The sequence below is a fragment of the Engystomops pustulosus genome, unplaced genomic scaffold (genome assembly GCF_040894005.1).
Source record: "Engystomops pustulosus unplaced genomic scaffold, aEngPut4.maternal MAT_SCAFFOLD_220, whole genome shotgun sequence".
NCBI classification, from domain to species: Eukaryota; Metazoa; Chordata; class Amphibia; order Anura; family Leptodactylidae; genus Engystomops; species Engystomops pustulosus.
In genome coordinates, this window is record NW_027285099.1 from 97,501 (window position 1) to 114,893 (window position 17,393).

Sequence of the window (17,393 nt, forward strand, 5' to 3'; positions counted from 1 at the left end):
GAGGAACAAGCCCATGGAAGTAGGAGCTCAGCGGGAGCAGCCAGTTGGCCTATGCGGCCACATGTCACTGTCCCCCGGCCAGACTTGGCGGCAAGTCCCGGGGAGGAACAAGCCCATGGAAGTAGGAGCTCCTACTTCCAAAGTGATGACGTCAGCGGGAGCAGCCGCTCGGCCGTATCCGGCGGCATGTCACTGTCCCCCGGCCAGACTTGGCGGCAAGTCCCGGGGAGGAACAAGCCCATGGAAGTAGGAGCTCAGCGGGAGCAGCCAGTTGGCCTATGCGGCCACATGTCACTGTCCCCCGGCCAGACTTGGCGGCAAGTCCCGGGGAGGAACAAGCCGTCAGCGGGAGCAGCCGCTCGGCCGTATCCGGCCGCATGTCACTGTTCCCCGGCCAGACTTGGCGGCAAGTCCCGGGGAGGAACAAGTCAGCGGGAGAAGCCACTTCGCCTACCCGGCCAAGTGTCACTGTCCCCCGGCCAGACTTGGCGGCAAGTCCCGGGGAGGAATAATGCCCATGGAAGTAGGAGCTCCTACTTCCAAAGGGGCAAGTCAGCGGGAGAAGCCACTTCGCCTACCCGGCCAAGTGTCACTGTCCCCCGGCCAGACTTGGCGGCAAGTCCCGGGGAGGAATAATGCCCATGGAAGTAGGAGCTCCTACTTCCAAAGGGGCAAGTCAGCGGGAGAAGCCACTTCGCCTACCCGGCCAAGTGTCACTGTCCCCCGGCCAGACTTGGCGGCAAGTCCCGGGGAGGAATAATGCCCATGGAAGTAGGAGCTCCTACTTCCAAAGGGGCAAGTCAGCGGGAGAAGCCACTTCGCCTACCCGGCCAAGTGTCACTGTCCCCCGGCCAGACTTGGCGGCAAGTCCCGGGGTGGAATAATGCCCATGGAAGTAGGAGCTCCTACTTCCAAAGGGGCAAGTCAGCGGGAGAAGCCACTTCGCCTACCCGGCCAAGTGTCACTGTCCCCCGGCCAGACTTGGCGGCAAGTCCCGGGGAGGAATAATGCCCATGGAAGTAGGAGCTCCTACTTCCAAAGGGGCAAGTCAGCGGGAGAAGCCAGTTGGCCTATCCGGCCTAGAGTCACTGTTCCCCGGCCACATTTGGCAGTAGGTCCCTGGGAGGAATAATGCCCATGGAAGTAGGAGCTACTACCTCCAAAGGGTGAAGACACTTGGCTCTAAGTGCCCGAGAGGTGTAATGCCCTTGGAAGTAAGAGCTCCTACTTCCAAAGGGGCAAGTCAGCGGGAGAAGCCAGTTGGCCTATCCGGCCAAGAGTCACTGTTCCCCGGCCACACTTGGCAGTAGGTCCCGGGGAGGAATAATGCCCATGGAAGTAAGAGCTCCTACTTCCAAAGGGGCAAGTCAGCGGGAGAAGCCAGTTGGCCTATCCGGCCAAGAGTCACTGTTCCCCGGCTACACTAGGCAGTAGGTCCCGGGGAGGAATAATGCCCATGGAAGTAGGAGCTACTACTTCCAAAGGGGCAAGTCAGCGGGAGAAGCCAGTTGGCCTATCCGGCCTAGAGTCACTGTTCCCCGGCCACATTTGGCAGTAGGTCCCTGGGAGGAATAATGCCCATGGAAGTAGGAGCTACTACCTCCAAAGGGTAAAGACACTTGGCTCTAAGTGCCCGAGAGGTGTAATGCCCTTGGAAGTAAGAGCTCCTACTTCCAAAGGGGCAAGTCAGCGGGAGAAGCCAGTTGGCCTATCCGGCCAAGAGTCACTGTTCCCCGGCCACACTTGGCAGTAGGTCCCGGGGAGGAATAATGCCCATGGAAGTAAGAGCTCCTACTTCCAAAGGGGCAAGTCAGCGGGAGAAGCCAGTTGGCCTATCCGGCCAAGAGTCACTGTTCCCCGGCTACACTAGGCAGTAGGTCCCGGGGAGGAATAATGCCCATGGAAGTAGGAGCTACTACTTCCAAAGGGGCAAGTCAGCGGGAGAAGCAAGTTGGCCTATCCGGCCAAGAGTCACTGTTCCCCGGCCACACTTGGCAGTAGGTCCCGGGGAGGAATAATGCCCATGGAAGTAGGAGCTACTACTTCCAAAGGGGCAAGTCAGCGGGAGAAGCCAGTTGGCCTATCCGGCCAAGAGTCACTGTTCCCCGGCTACACTAGGCAGTAGGTCCCGGGGAGGAATAATGCCCATGGAAGTAGGAGCTACTACTTCCAAAGGGGCAAGTCAGCGGGAGAAGCCAGTTGGCCTATCCGGCCAAGAGTCACTGTTCCCCGGCCACACTTGGCAGTAGGTCCCGGGGAGGAATAATGCCCATGGAAGTAGGAGCTACTACTTCCAAAGGGGCAAGTCAGCGGGAGAAGCCAGTTGGCCTATCCGGCCTAGAGTCACTGTTCCCCGGCCACATTTGGCAGTAGGTCCCGGGGAGGAATAATGCCCATGGAAGTAGGAGCTACTACCTCCAAAGGGTGAAGACACTTGGCTCTAAGTGCCCGAGAGGTATAATGCCCATGGAAGTAAGAGCTCCTACTTCCAAAGGGGCAAGTCAGCGGGAGAAGCCAGTTGGCCTATCCGGCCAAGAGTCACTGTTCCCCGGCCACACTTGGCAGTAGGTCCCGGGGAGGAATAATGCCCATGGAAGTAGGAGCTACTACTTCCAAAGGGGCAAGTCAGCGGGAGAAGCCACTTGGCCTACCCGGCCAAGGGTCCCTGTTCCCCGGCCACACTTGGCAGTAGGTCCCGGGGAGGAATAATGCCCATGGAAGTAGGAGGTACTACTTCCAAAGGGGCAAGTCAGCGGGAGCAGCCAGTTGGCCTACCCGGCCAAGGGTCACTGTTCCCCGGCCACACTTGGCAGTAGGTCCCGGGGAGGAATAATGCCCATGGAAGTAGGAGCTACTACCTTCAAAGGGTGAAGACACTTGGCTCTAAGTCCCCGAGAGGTATAATGCCCATGGAAGTAAGAGCTACTACTTCCAAAGGGGCAAGTCAGCGGGAGAAGCCACTTGGCCTACCCGGCCAAGGGTCACTGTTCCCCGGCCACACTTGGCAGTAGGTCCCGGGGAGGAATAATGCCCATGGAAGTAGGAGCTACTACTTCCAAAGGGGCAAGTCAGCGGGAGAAGCCACTTGGCCTATCCGGCCAAGGGTCACTGTTCCCCGGCCACACTTGGCAGTAGGTCCCGGGGAGGAATAATGCCCATGGAAGTAGGAGCCTCTACTTCCAAAGGGTCAAGTCAGCGGGAGAAGCCACTCGGCCTATCCGGCCAAGGGTCACTGTTCCCCGGATACACTTGGCAGTAGGTCCCGGGGAGGAATAATGCCCATGGAAGTAGGAGCTACTACCTTCAAAGGGTGAAGACACTTGGCTCTAAGTCCCCGAGAGGTATAATGCCCATGGAAGTAAGAGCTACTACTTCCAAAGGGGCAAGTCAGCGGGAGAAGCCACTTGGCCTATCCGGCCAAGGGTCACTGTTCCCCGGCCACACTTGGCAGTAGGTCCCGGGGAGGAATAATGCCCATGGAAGTAGGAGCTACTACTTCCAAAGGGGCAAGTCAGCGGGAGAAGCCACTTGGCCTATCCGGCCAAGGGTCACTGTTCCCCGGCCACACTTGGCTGTAGGTCCCGGGGAGGAATAATGCCCATGGAAGTAGGAGCTACTACTTCCAAAGGGGCAAGTCAGCGGGAGAAGCCACTTGGCCTATCCGGCAAAGGGTCACTGTTCCCCGGCCACACTTGGCAGTAGGTCCCGGGGAGGAATAATGCCCATGGAAGTAGGAGCTACTACCTTCAAAGGGTGAAGACACTTGGCTCTAAGTCCCCGAGAGGTATAATGCCCATGGAAGTAAGAGCTACTACTTCCAAAGGGGCAGGTCAGCGGGAGAAGCCACTTGGCCTACCCGGCCAAGGGTCACTGTTCCCCGGCCACACTTGGCAGTAGGTCCCGGGGAGGAATAATGCCCATGGAAGTAGGAGGTACTACTTCCAAAGGGGCAAGTCAGCGGGAGCAGCCAGTTGGCCTACCCGGCCAAGGGTCACTGTTCCCCGGCCACACTTGGCAGTAGGTCCCGGGGAGGAATAATGCCCATGGAAGTAGGAGCTACTACCTTCAAAGGGTGAAGACACTTGGCTCTAAGTCCCCGAGAGGTATAATGCCCATGGAAGTAAGAGCTACTACTTCCAAAGGGGCAGGTCAGCGGGAGAAGCCACTTGGCCTATCCGGCCAAGGGTCACTGTTCCCCGGCCACACTTGGCAGTAGGTCCCGGGGAGGAATAATGCCCATGGAAGTAGGAGCTACTACTTCCAAAGGGGCAAGTCAGCGGGAGAAGCCACTCGGCCTATCCGGCCACATGTCACTGTCCCCCGGCCACACTTGGCTGTAGGTCCCGATGAGGAATAATGCCCATGGAAGTAGGAGCCTCTACTTCCAAAGGGTCAAGTCAGCGGGAGAAGCCACTCGGCCTATCCGGCCAAGGGTCACTGTTCCCCGGCCGCACTTGGCAGTAGGTCCCGGGGAGGAATAATGCCCATGGAAGTAGGAGCTACTACTTCCAAAGGGGCAAGTCAGCGGGAGAAGCCACTTGGCCTATCCGGCCAAGGGTCACTGTTCCCCGGCTACACTTGGCAGTAGGTCCCGGGGAGGAATAATGCCCATGGAAGTAGGAGCTACTACCTTCAAAGGGTGAAGACACTTGGCTCTAAGTCCCCGAGAGGTATAATGCCCATGGAAGTAAGAGCTATATCTTCCAAAGGGGCAAGTCAGCGGGAGAAGCCACTTGGCCTATCCGGCCAAGGGTCACTGTTCCCCGGCCACACTTGGCAGTAGCTCCTGGGGAGGAATAATGCCCATGGAAGTAGGAGCTACTACTTCCAAAGGGGCAAGTCAGCGGGAGAAGCGACTTGGCCTATCCGGCCAAGGGTCACTGTTCCCCGGCCACACTTGGCAGTAGGTCCCGGGGAGGAATAATGCCCATGGAAGTAGGAGCTACTACTTCCAAAGGGGCAAGTCAGCGGGAGAAGCCACTTGGCCTATCCGGCCAAGAGTCACTGTTCCCCGGCCACACTTGGCAGTAGGTCCCGGGGAGGAATAATGCCCATGGAAGTAGGAGCTCCTACTTCCAAAGGGGCAAGTCAGCGGGAGCAGCCAGTTGGCCTATCCGGCCAAGGGTCACTGTTCCCCGGCCACACTTGGCAGTAGGTCCCGGGGAGGAATAATGCCCATGGAAGTAGGAGCTACTACTTCCAAAGGGGCAGGTCAGCGGGAGAAGCCACTTAGCCTATCCGGCCAAGGGTCACTGTTCCCCGGCCACACTTGGCAGTAGGTCCCGGGGAGGAATAATGCCCATGGAAGTAGGAGCCTCTACTTCCAAAGGGGCAAGTCAGCGGGAGAAGCCACTTGGTCTACCCGGCCAAGGGTCCCTGTTCCCCGGCCACACTTGGCAGTAGGTCCCGGGGAGGAATAATGCCCATGGAAGTAGGAGCCTCTACTTCCAAAGGGGCAAGTCAGCGGGAGAAGCCACTTGGTCTACCCGGCCAAGGGTCCCTGTTCCCCGGCCACACTTGGCAGTAGGTCCCGGGGAGGAATAATGCCCATGGAAGTAGGAGCTACTACTTCCAAAGGGGCAAGTCAGCGGGAGAAGCCACTTGGCCTATACGGCCAAGAGTCACTGTTCCCCGGCCACACTTGGCTGTAGGTCCCGGGGAGGAATAATGCCCATGGAAGTAGGAGCTACTACTTCCAAAGGGGCAAGTCAGCGGGAGAAGCCACTTGGCCTATCCGGCCAAGGGTCACTGTTCCCCGGCCACACTTGTCAGTAGATCCCGGGGAGGAATAATGCCCATGGAAGTAGGAGCTACTACCTCCAAAGGGTGAAGACACTTGGCTCTAAGTGCCCGAGAGGTATAATGCCCATGGAAGTAAGAGCTCCTACTTCCAAAGGGGCAAGTCAGCGGGAGCAGCCAGTTGGCCTATCCGGCCAAGGGTCACTGTTCCCCGGCCACACTTGGCAGTAGGTCCCGGGGAGGAATAATGCCCATGGAAGTAGGAGCTACTACTTCCAAAGGGGCAAGTCAGCGGGAGAAGCCACTTGGCCTACCCGGCCAAGGGTCACTGTTCCCCGGCCACACTTGGCAGTAGGTCCCGGGGAGGAATAATGCCCATGGAAGTAGGAGCTACTACCTTCAAAGGGTGAAGACACTTGGCTCTAAGTCCCCGAGAGGTATAATGCCCATGGAAGTAAGAGCTACTACTTCCAAAGGGGCAAGTCAGCGGGAGAAGCCACTTGGCCTATTCGGCCAAGGGTCACTGTTCCCCGGCCACACTTGGCAGTAGGTCCCGGGGAGGAATAATGCCCATGGAAGTAGGAGGTACTACTTCCAAAGGGGCAAGTCAGCGGGAGAAGCCACTTGGCCTACCCGGCCAAGGGTCACTGTTCCCCGGCCACACTTGGCAGTAGGTCCCGGGGAGGAATAATGCCCATGGAAGTAGGAGCTACTACCTTCAAAGGGTGAAGACACTTGGCTCTAAGTCCCCGAGAGGTATAATGCCCATGGAAGTAAGAGCTACTACTTCCAAAGGGGCAAGTCAGCGGGAGAAGCCACTTGGCCTATCCGGCCAAGGGTCACTGTTCCCCGGCCACACTTGGCAGTAGGTCCCGGGGAGGAATAATGCCCATGGAAGTAGGAGCCTCTACTTCCAAAGGGTCAAGTCAGCGGGAGAAGCCACTTGGCCTATCCGGCCAAGAGTCACTGTTCCCCGGCCACACTTGGCTGTAGGTCCTGGGGAGGAATAATGCCCATGGAAGTAGGAGCTACTACTTCCAAAGGGGCAAGTCAGCGGGAGAAGCCAGTTGGCCTATCCGGCCAAGGGTCACTGTTCCCCGGCCACACTTGGCAGTAGGTCCCGGGGAGGAATAATGCCCATGGAAGTAGGAGCTACTACTTCCAAAGGGGCAAGTCAGCGGGAGAAGCCACTTGGCCTATCCGGCCAAGAGTCACTGTCCCCCGGCCAGACTTGGCGGCAAGTCCCGGGGAGGAATAATGCCCATGGAAGTAAGAGCCTAGCGGGAGCAGCCGCACAGGCTTCCCGGGAATGTGTCACTGTCCCCCCAGGCAAGACTTGGCGGCAAGTCCCGGGGAGGAATAGTGCTCATGGAAGTAGGAGCTCAGCGGGAGAAGCCGCTAAGGCTTACCCGGGAATGTGTCACTGTTCTCGGCCACGCTTGGTCGTAGGTCCCGGTGAGGAACATGCCCATGGAAGTCGGAGCTCCAAACTCCAAATTGACCTCAGCTGGAGCACTTGCTGAGGCTGCCCGGGCATGGGTGACTGTTCCCCGGGCTCACTTGGTCGTAGGTCCCGGTGTGGAACGTGCCCATGGAAGTTGAAGGGAAGAGAACCGCGAAAGGGAGTTTTTGCGCTAAGCCGCGGCCGAGGAGGGCGCACCGATCCCGGCTTGATTCCTGCCATTCCCGGTCCCCAAACCGGACTCGGCATGGTGGTTGGATCCGTGACCCTGGAACCCTGGGCGGGGAGCCTAGGGGCGAGAGGGGCCCCATGGAGCTCGGGCAGACTAGAAGTACCCTCGTCTGCCCGCTGGAGGGCGCCCTTCCCGGAGCGGAGGGGACCCCCTTGGCCACCAAGTGCAAGCCGAGTTTGGAGCTCGAAACCCGGCCAGGCTTGGTCGGAGGTCCCGGTGAGGAACATGGCCATGGAAGTCGGAGCTCAGCGGGAGCAGCCACTCAGGCTACCCGGGAATGTGTCACTGTCCCCCGGCCAGACTTGGCGGCAAGTCCCGGGGAGGAACAGTGCCCATGGAAGTAAGAGCTCAGCGGGAGCAGCCACTCAGGCTACCCGGGAATGTGTCACTGTCCCCCGGCCAAGACTTGGCGGCAAGTCCCGGGGAGGAATAGTGCCCATGGAAGTAGCTCAGCGGGAGCAGCCACTCAGGCTAACCGGGAATGTGTCACTGTCCCCCGGCCAGACTTGGCGGCAAGTCCCGGGGAGGAATAGTGCCCATGGAAGTAGCTCAGCGGGAGCAGCTGCTGAGGCTACCCGTGAATGTGTCACTGTCCCTCGGCCACACTTGGTCGTTGGGTTTCTGATGAGGAACATGCCCATGGAAGTAAGAGTTCAGCGGGAGAAGCCGCTCAGGCTTACCCGGGAATGTGTCACTGTTCTCGGCCACGCTTGGTCGTAGGTCCCGGTGAGGAACATGCCCATGGAAGTCGGAGCTCCAAACTCCAAATTGCCCTCAGCGGGAGCACTTGCTGAGGCTGCCCGGGCATGGGTGACTGTTCCCCGGGCTCACTTGGTCGTAGGTCCCGGTGTGGAACGTGCCCATGGAAGTTGAAGGGAAGAGAACCGCGAAAGGGAGTTTTTGCGCTAAGCCGCGGCCGAGGAGGGCGCACCGATCCCGGCTTGATTCCTGCCATTCCCGGTCCCCAAACCGGACTCGGCATGGTGGTTGGATCCGTGACCCTGGAACCCTGGGCGGGGAGCCTAGGGGCGAGAGGGGCCCCATGGAGCTCGGGCAGACTAGAAGTACCCTCGTCTGCCCGCTGGAGGGCGCCCTTCCCGGAGCGGAGGGGACCCCCTTGGCCACCAAGTGCAAGCCGAGTTTGGAGCTCGAAACCCGGCCAGGCTTGGTCGGAGGTCCCGGTGAGGAACATGGCCATGGAAGTCGGAGCTCAGCGGGAGCAGCCACTCAGGCTACCCGGGAATGTGTCACTGTCCCCTGGCCAAGACTTGGCGGCAAGTCCCGGGGAGGAATAGTGCTCATGGAAGTACCTCAGCGGGAGCAGCCACTCAGGCTACCCGGGAATGTGTCACTGTCCCCCGGCCAAGACTTGGCGGCAAGTCCCGGGGAGGAATAGTGCCCATGGAAGTAGCTCAGCGGGAGCAGCCACTCAGGCTACCCGGGAATGTGTCACTGTCCCCCGGCCAGACTTGGCGGCAGGTCCCGGGGAGGAATAGTGCTCATGGAAGTAGCTCAGCGGGAGCAGCCACTCAGGCTACCCGAGAATGTGTCACTGTCCCTCGGCCACCCTTGGTCGTTGGGTTCCTGATGAGGAACATGCCCATGGAACTAAAGAGTTCAGCGGGAGCATCCGCTCAGGCTACCCGGGAATGTGTCACTGTCCCCCGGCCAGACTTGGCGGCAGGTCCCGGGGAGGAATAGTGCCCATGGAAGTCGGAGCTCCAACCTCCAAGTTGACCTCAGCGGGAGCACTCGCTGAGGCTGCCCGGGCATGGGTGACTGTTCCCCGGCCACACTTGGTCGGAGGTCCCGGTGAGGAACATGCCCATGGAAGTTGGTGGGAAGAGAACCGCGAAAGGGAGTTTTGCGGCTGAGCCGCGGCCGAGGAGGTCTCACTAATTCCGGCATGATTCCTGCCAGGCCCGGTACCCTATATGGGACTCGGCTGGGTGGCTGTAGCCGGGACCCTGGAACCCTGGGCGGGGAGCCTAGGGGCGAGAGGGGCCCCATGGAGCTCGGGCAGACTAGAAGTACCCTCGTCTGCCCGCTGGAGGGCGCCCTTCCCGGAGCGGAGGGGACCCCCTTGGCCACCAAGTGCAAGCCGAGTTTGGAGCTCGAAACCCGGCCACACTTGGTAGTTGGTCCCGGTGAGGAACATGCCCATGGAAGTAAGAGCTCAGCGGGAGCAGCCACTCAGGCTACCCGGCAATGTGTCACTGTCCCCCGGCCAAGACTTGGCGGCAAGTCCCGGGGAGGAATAGTGCCCATGGAAGTAGCTCAGCGGGAGCAGCCACTCGGGCTACCCGGGAATGTGTCACTGTCCCCCGGCCAGACTTGGCGGCAGGTCCCGGGGAGGAATAGTGCCCATGGAAGTGGCTCAGCGGGAGCAGCCACTCAAGCTACCCGGGAATGTGTCACTGTCCCCCGGCCAAGACTTGGCGGCAAGTCCCGGGGAGGAATAATGCCCATGGAAGTGGCTCAGCGGGAGCAGCCACTCAGGCTACCCGGGAATGTGTCACTGTCCCCCGGCCAGACTTGGCGGCAGGTCCCGGGGAGGAATAGTGCTCATGGAAGTAGCTCAGCGGGAGCAGCCACTCAGGCTACCCGAGAATGTGTCACTGTCCCTCGGCCACCCTTGGTCGTTGGGTTCCTGATGAGGAACATGCCCATGGAACTAAAGAGTTCAGCGGGAGCATCCGCTCAGGCTACCCGGGAATGTGTCACTGTCCCCCGGCCAGACTTGGCGGCAGGTCCCGGGGAGGAATAGTGCCCATGGAAGTCGGAGCTCCAACCTCCAAGTTGACCTCAGCGGGAGCACTCGCTGAGGCTGCCCGGGCATGGGTGACTGTTCCCCGGCCACACTTGGTCGGAGGTCCCGGTGAGGAACATGCCCATGGAAGTTGGTGGGAAGAGAACCGCGAAAGGGAGTTTTGCGGCTGAGCCGCGGCCGAGGAGGTCTCACTAATTCCGGCATGATTCCTGCCAGGCCCGGTACCCTATATGGGACTCGGCTGGGTGGCTGTAGCCGGGACCCTGGAACCCTGGGCGGGGAGCCTAGGGGCGAGAGGGGCCCCATGGAGCTCGGGCAGACTAGAAGTACCCTCGTCTGCCCGCTGGAGGGCGCCCTTCCCGGAGCGGAGGGGACCCCCTTGGCCACCAAGTGCAAGCCGAGTTTGGAGCTCGAAACCCGGCCACACTTGGTAGTTGGTCCCGGTGAGGAACATGCCCATGGAAGTAAGAGCTCAGCGGGAGCAGCCACTCAGGCTACCCGGCAATGTGTCACTGTCCCCCGGCCAAGACTTGGCGGCAAGTCCCGGGGAGGAATAGTGCCCATGGAAGTAGCTCAGCGGGAGCAGCCACTCGGGCTACCCGGGAATGTGTCACTGTCCCCCGGCCAGACTTGGCGGCAGGTCCCGGGGAGGAATAGTGCCCATGGAAGTGGCTCAGCGGGAGCAGCCACTCAAGCTACCCGGGAATGTGTCACTGTCCCCCGGCCAAGACTTGGCGGCAAGTCCCGGGGAGGAATAATGCCCATGGAAGTGGCTCAGCGGGAGCAGCCACTCAGGCTACCCGGGAATGTGTCACTGTCCCCCGGCCAGACTTGGCGGCAGGTCCCGGGGAGGAATAGTGCTCATGGAAGTAGCTCAGCGGGAGCAGCCACTCAGGCTACCCGAGAATGTGTCACTGTCCCTCGGCCACCCTTGGTCGTTGGGTTCCTGATGAGGAACATGCCCATGGAACTAAAGAGTTCAGCGGGAGCATCCGCTCAGGCTACCCGGGAATGTGTCACTGTCCCCCGGCCAGACTTGGCGGCAGGTCCCGGGGAGGAATAGTGCCCATGGAAGTCGGAGCTCCAACCTCCAAGTTGACCTCAGCGGGAGCACTCGCTGAGGCTGCCCGGGCATGGGTGACTGTTCCCCGGCCACACTTGGTCGGAGGTCCCGGTGAGGAACATGCCCATGGAAGTTGGTGGGAAGAGAACCGCGAAAGGGAGTTTTGCGGCTGAGCCGCGGCCGAGGAGGTCTCACTAATTCCGGCATGATTCCTGCCAGGCCCGGTACCCTATATGGGACTCGGCTGGGTGGCTGTAGCCGGGACCCTGGAACCCTGGGCGGGGAGCCTAGGGGCGAGAGGGGCCCCATGGAGCTCGGGCAGACTAGAAGTACCCTCGTCTGCCCGCTGGAGGGCGCCCTTCCCGGAGCGGAGGGGACCCCCTTGGCCACCAAGTGCAAGCCGAGTTTGGAGCTCGAAACCCGGCCACACTTGGTAGTTGGTCCCGGTGAGGAACATGCCCATGGAAGTAAGAGCTCAGCGGGAGCAGCCACTCAGGCTACCCGGCAATGTGTCACTGTCCCCCGGCCAAGACTTGGCGGCAAGTCCCGGGGAGGAATAGTGCCCATGGAAGTAGCTCAGCGGGAGCAGCCACTCGGGCTACCCGGGAATGTGTCACTGTCCCCCGGCCAGACTTGGCGGCAGGTCCCGGGGAGGAATAGTGCCCATGGAAGTGGCTCAGCGGGAGCAGCCACTCAAGCTACCCGGGAATGTGTCACTGTCCCCCGGCCAAGACTTGGCGGCAAGTCCCGGGGAGGAATAATGCCCATGGAAGTGGCTCAGCGGGAGCAGCCACTCAGGCTACCCGGGAATGTGTCACTGTCCCTCGGCCACACTTTGCCGTAGGTCCCGGTGAGGAACATGCCCATGGAAGTCGGAGCTCCAACCGGGTGAAGCCGCCGAGAGCTAGCCGGGAATAGGGCGCCAAACCCGGCTACCGCCCTCCAGGCTTGCCCCGGTCGAAAGACCTACGTCCTCGCAGCAGCACCAAGCGAAAAATTCTCTAAGTGTGGGAGAACCGGGGACCCGACCGGTGGCACTCTGCCTCTCGCTGCCGCCCTCCTGGAAGCGTCCTCGGTCACTCGGAGTACGGCAGATTTCAGAGCTCCGGAATGGTGAAAAAGAACCGGAGAGAGGGCGAATCCGGCTTCTCTCTGCCGGGCGAGGACCACCGCAGGCGGCGGGGACGTCTGACAGGAGACGGCGCCGCGGCAGGCTTTCTAAGTGGCTGGGCTTTTTGTCCTCGGCGAAAGTCGAAAAAATTTTGCGGTCCGAGCTGCCCTGCTCCTGCCGGGGAAGGCTTACCGCCGGCGGCTGCCAACCCCTGGCTTGCCCGCCGGATCGCCTTCGAAGGCTGCTGAAAAAGAACCCCGAGACGGGCACCTCTCGGAAGAACCGCAGACCAAAACCGACCGGTCCGACTTTCAGTGCACCTTCGGCGGCAGAGAGAAGCAGCAAAAATACCGGTCAGAGAAGGGGAGTTTTGGTCGACTCTGCCAGGCTTTTGCACTAAGTCAGATCCGTAATGCCAGCGGGACTGAGTCGCTTTTGCGTGCCGTGGTCCTGGAGGCCTGCTCGGACAGGGCGGTCCTTCGGGTCCCGCGGGAAGGGGCATTTCATGTTCCTCTGCGGGAGGTGATCCATTTTCTGCGGGAAATGGCGAGCCCCTTCGGCTACAAGAGTGTGTAGGTCCCGCTCAACAGTCTACGTCCTTAACCATCGGGGACTTTGTAGATTGTGCCCGTAATCGCTCTCCGCAGAACAGAGCGGGAGGTCTCCGCGGCGGAGGCCGGAGAGGGCGCGAGGTGAGCGGCATGGTATGACTGGGTTCGTGCCGCTCACTGGTACCCGGAGCGTGGCGCCCTCCGGGTAAAAGGCTAGCCGGGGCGAGCAGGTGGGTTGACGGGCGCATAAGCCACGCCGTCCCCGCCATACAAGGTGCCGGTGGCCTGGCGAACCACCGGCGTAAGGCTAGCCAGGGCGGACCGCGGGGCAGAGGGCGCTTAAGCCACGCTCTCTCTCCATCCCACCAGTACAAACGGGGAAAAAAATTTCAAAGTGTGGGAGAACCGGGGACCCGACCGGTGGCACTCTGCCTCTCGCTGCCGCCCTCCTGGAAGCGTCCTCGGTCACTCGGAGTACGGCAGATTCCAGAGCTCCGGAAGGGTGAAAAAGAACCGGAGAGAGGGCGACTCTGGTTTCTCACTGCCGGGCGAGGACCACCGCAGGCGGCGGGGACGTCTGACAGGAGACGGCGCCGCGGCAGGCTTTCTAAGTGGCTGGGCTTTTTGTCCTCGGCGAAAGTCGAAAAAATTTTGCGGTCCGAGCTGCCCTGCTCCTGCCGGGGAAGGCTTACCGCCGGCGGCTGCCAACCCCTGGCTTGCCCGCCGGATCGCCTTCGAAGGCTGCTGAAAAAGAACCCCGAGACGGGCACCTCTCGGAAGAACCGCAGACCAAAACCGACCGGTCCGACTTTCAGTGCACCTTCGGCGGCAGAGAGAAGCAGCAAAAATACCGGTCAGAGATGGGGAGTTTTGGTCGACTCTGCCAGGCTTTTGCACTAAGTCAGATCCGTAATGCCAGCGGGACTGAGTCGCTTTTGCGTGCCGTGGTCCTGGAGGCCTGCTCGGACAGGGCGGTCCTTCGGGTCCCGCGGGAAGGGGCATTTCATGTTCCTCTGCGGGAGGTGATCCATTTTCTGCGGGAAATGGCGAGCCCCTTCGGCTACAAGAGTGTGTAGGTCCCGCTCAACAGTCTACGTCCTTAACCATCGGGGACTTTGTAGATTGTGCCCGTAATCGCTCTCCGCAGAACAGAGCGGGAGGTCTCCGCGGCGGAGGCCGGAGAGGGCGCGAGGTGAGCGGCATGGTATGACTGGGTTCGTGCCGCTCACTGGTACCCGGAGCGTGGCGCCCTCCGGGTAAAAGGCTAGCCGGGGCGAGCAGGTGGGTTGACGGGCGCATAAGCCACGCCGTCCCCGCCATACAAGGTGCCGGTGGCCTGGCGAACCACCGGCGTAAGGCTAGCCAGGGCGGACCGCGGGGCAGAGGGCGCTTAAGCCACGCTCTCTCTCCATCCCACCAGTACAAACGGGGAAAAAATTTCAAAGTGTGGGAGAACCGGGGACCCGACCGGTGGCACTCTGCCTCTCGCTGCCGCCCTCCTGGAAGCGTCCTCGGTCACTCGGAGTACGGCAGATTCCAGAGCTCCGGAATGGTGAAAAAGAACCGGAGAGAGGGCGACTCTGGTTTCTCACTGCCGGGCGAGGACCACCGCAGGCGGCGGGGACGTCTGACAGGAGACGGCGCCGCGGCAGGCTTTCTAAGTGGCTGGGCTTTTTGTCCTCGGCGAAAGTCGAAAAAATTTTGCGGTCCGAGCTGCCCTGCTCCTGCCGGGGAAGGCTTACCGCCGGCGGCTGCCAACCCCTGGCTTGCCCGCCGGATCGCCTTCGAAGGCTGCTGAAAAAGAACCCCGAGACGGGCACCTCTCGGAAGAACCGCAGACCAAAACCGACCGGTCCGACTTTCAGTGCACCTTCGGCGGCAGAGAGAAGCAGCAAAAATACCGGTCAGAGAAGGGGAGTTTTGGTCGACTCTGCCAGGCTTTTGCACTAAGTCAGATCCGTAATGCCAGCGGGACTGAGTCGCTTTTGCGTGCCGTGGTCCTGGAGGCCTGCTCGGACAGGGCGGTCCTTCGGGTCCCGCGGGAAGGGGCATTTCATGTTCCTCTGCGGGAGGTGATCCATTTTCTGCGGGAAATGGCGAGCCCCTTCGGCTACAAGAGTGTGTAGGTCCCGCTCAACAGTCTACGTCCTTAACCATCGGGGACTTTGTAGATTGTGCCCGTAATCGCTCTCCGCAGAACAGAGCGGGAGGTCTCCGCGGCGGAGGCCGGAGAGGGCGCGAGGTGAGCGGCATGGTATGACTGGGTTCGTGCCGCTCACTGGTACCCGGAGCGTGGCGCCCTCCGGGTAAAAGGCTAGCCGGGGCGAGCAGGTGGGTTGACGGGCGCATAAGCCACGCCGTCCCCGCCATACAAGGTGCCGGTGGCCTGGCGAACCACCGGCGTAAGGCTAGCCAGGGCGGACCGCGGGGCAGAGGGCGCTTAAGCCACGCTCTCTCTCCATCCCACCAGTACAAACGGGGAAAAAATTTCAAAGTGTGGGAGAACCGGGGACCCGACCGGTGGCACTCTGCCTCTCGCTGCCGCCCTCCTGGAAGCGTCCTCGGTCACTCGGAGTACGGCAGATTTCAGAGCTCCGGAATGGTGAAAAAGAACCGGAGAGAGGGCGACTCTGGTTTCTCACTGCCGGGCGAGGACCACCGCAGGCGGCGGGGACGTCTGACAGGAGACGGCGCCGCGGCAGGCTTTCTAAGTGGCTGGGCTTTTTGTCCTCGGCGAAAGTCGAAAAAATTTTGCGGTCCGAGCTGCCCTGCTCCTGCCGGGGAAGGCTTACCGCCGGCGGCTGCCAACCCCTGGCTTGCCCGCCGGATCGCCTTCGAAGGCTGCTGAAAAAGAACTCCGAGACGGGCACCTCTCGGAAGAACCGCAGACCAAAACCGACCGGTCCGACTTTCAGTGCACCTTCGGCGGCAGAGAGAAGCAGCAAAAATACCGGTCAGAGAAGGGGAGTTTTGGTCGACTCTGCCAGGTTTTTGCACTAAGTCAGATCCGTAATGCCAGCGGGACTGAGTCGCTTTTGCGTGCCGTGGTCCTGGAGGCCTGCTCGGACAGGGCGGTCCTTCGGGTCCCGCGGGAAGGGGCATTTCATGTTCCTCTGCGGGAGGTGATCCATTTTCTGCGGGAAATGGCGAGCCCCTTCGGCTACAAGAGTGTGTAGGTCCCGCTCAACAGTCTACGTCCTTAACCATCGGGGACTTTGTAGATTGTGCCCGTAATCGCTCTCCGCAGAACAGAGCGGGAGGTCTCCGCGGCGGAGGCCGGAGAGGGCGCGAGGTGAGCGGCATGGTATGACTGGGTTCGTGCCGCTCACTGGTACCCGGAGCGTGGCGCCCTCCGGGTAAAAGGCTAGCCGGGGCGAGCAGGTGGGTTGACGGGCGCATAAGCCACGCCGTCCCCGCCATACAAGGTGCCGGTGGCCTGGCGAACCACCGGCGTAAGGCTAGCCAGGGCGGACCGCGGGGCAGAGGGCGCATAAGCCACGCCGACCCCGCTGTACAAGGTGCCGGTGGCCTGGCGAACCACCGGCGTAAGGCTAGCCAAGGGCGTACCGCGGGGCAGAGGGCGCTTAAGCCACGCTCTCTCTCCATCCCACCAGTACAAACGGGGAAAAAATTTCAAAGTGTGGGAGAACCGGGGACCCGACCGGTGGCACTCTGCCTCTCGCTGCCGCCCTCCTGGAAGCGTCCTCGGCCACTCGGTGTCCGGCAGATTTCAGAGCTCCGGAATGGTGAAAAAGAACCGGTGAGAGGGCGACTCCGGATTCTCTCTGCCGGGCGAGGACCACCGCAGGCGGCATGGGAAGTCTGACAGGAGACGGCGCTGCGGGCAGGATTTCGAAGTGCATGGGCTTTTGGCCTCGGCGAAAGTCGAAAAAATTTTGCGGTCCGAGCTGCCCTGCTCCTGCCGGGGAAGGCTCACCGCCGGCGGCTGCCGACCCCTGGCTTGCCCGCCGGATGTCCTTCGAAGGCTGCTGAAAAAGAACTGCCAGGCGGGCACCTCTCGGAAGAACCGCAGACAAAAACATAAAAATTTTGGGCGATCCGACCCTCAGTGCACCTTCGGCGGCAGAGAAAAGCATCAAAAATACCGGTCAAAGAAGCGAGGTTTTGGTCGACTCTGCCAGGTTTTTGCACAAAGTGTTGGCATCGTGCGGCGTCGCGCTTTGCTGTACCGTATCCCCAATGGAGCGGCGCCCGGCGGGGTAGGCTAGCCATGTGAGGTCGAGGGCGGGAGAACGGGACGTAAGCCAGGCCGTTCTCCACAAGAAATTCCGGACGCGGAGACCCCTTCTCCGCCCTACGGTCCCCAATGGGGTGGCGCCCGGCGGGTGAGGCTAGCCATGGGAGGACGGGACGCAAGCCAGGCCGTTCTCCACAAGAAATTCCGGACGCGGAGACCCCTTCTCCGCCCTACGGTCCCCAATGGGGTGGCGCCCGGCGGGTGAGG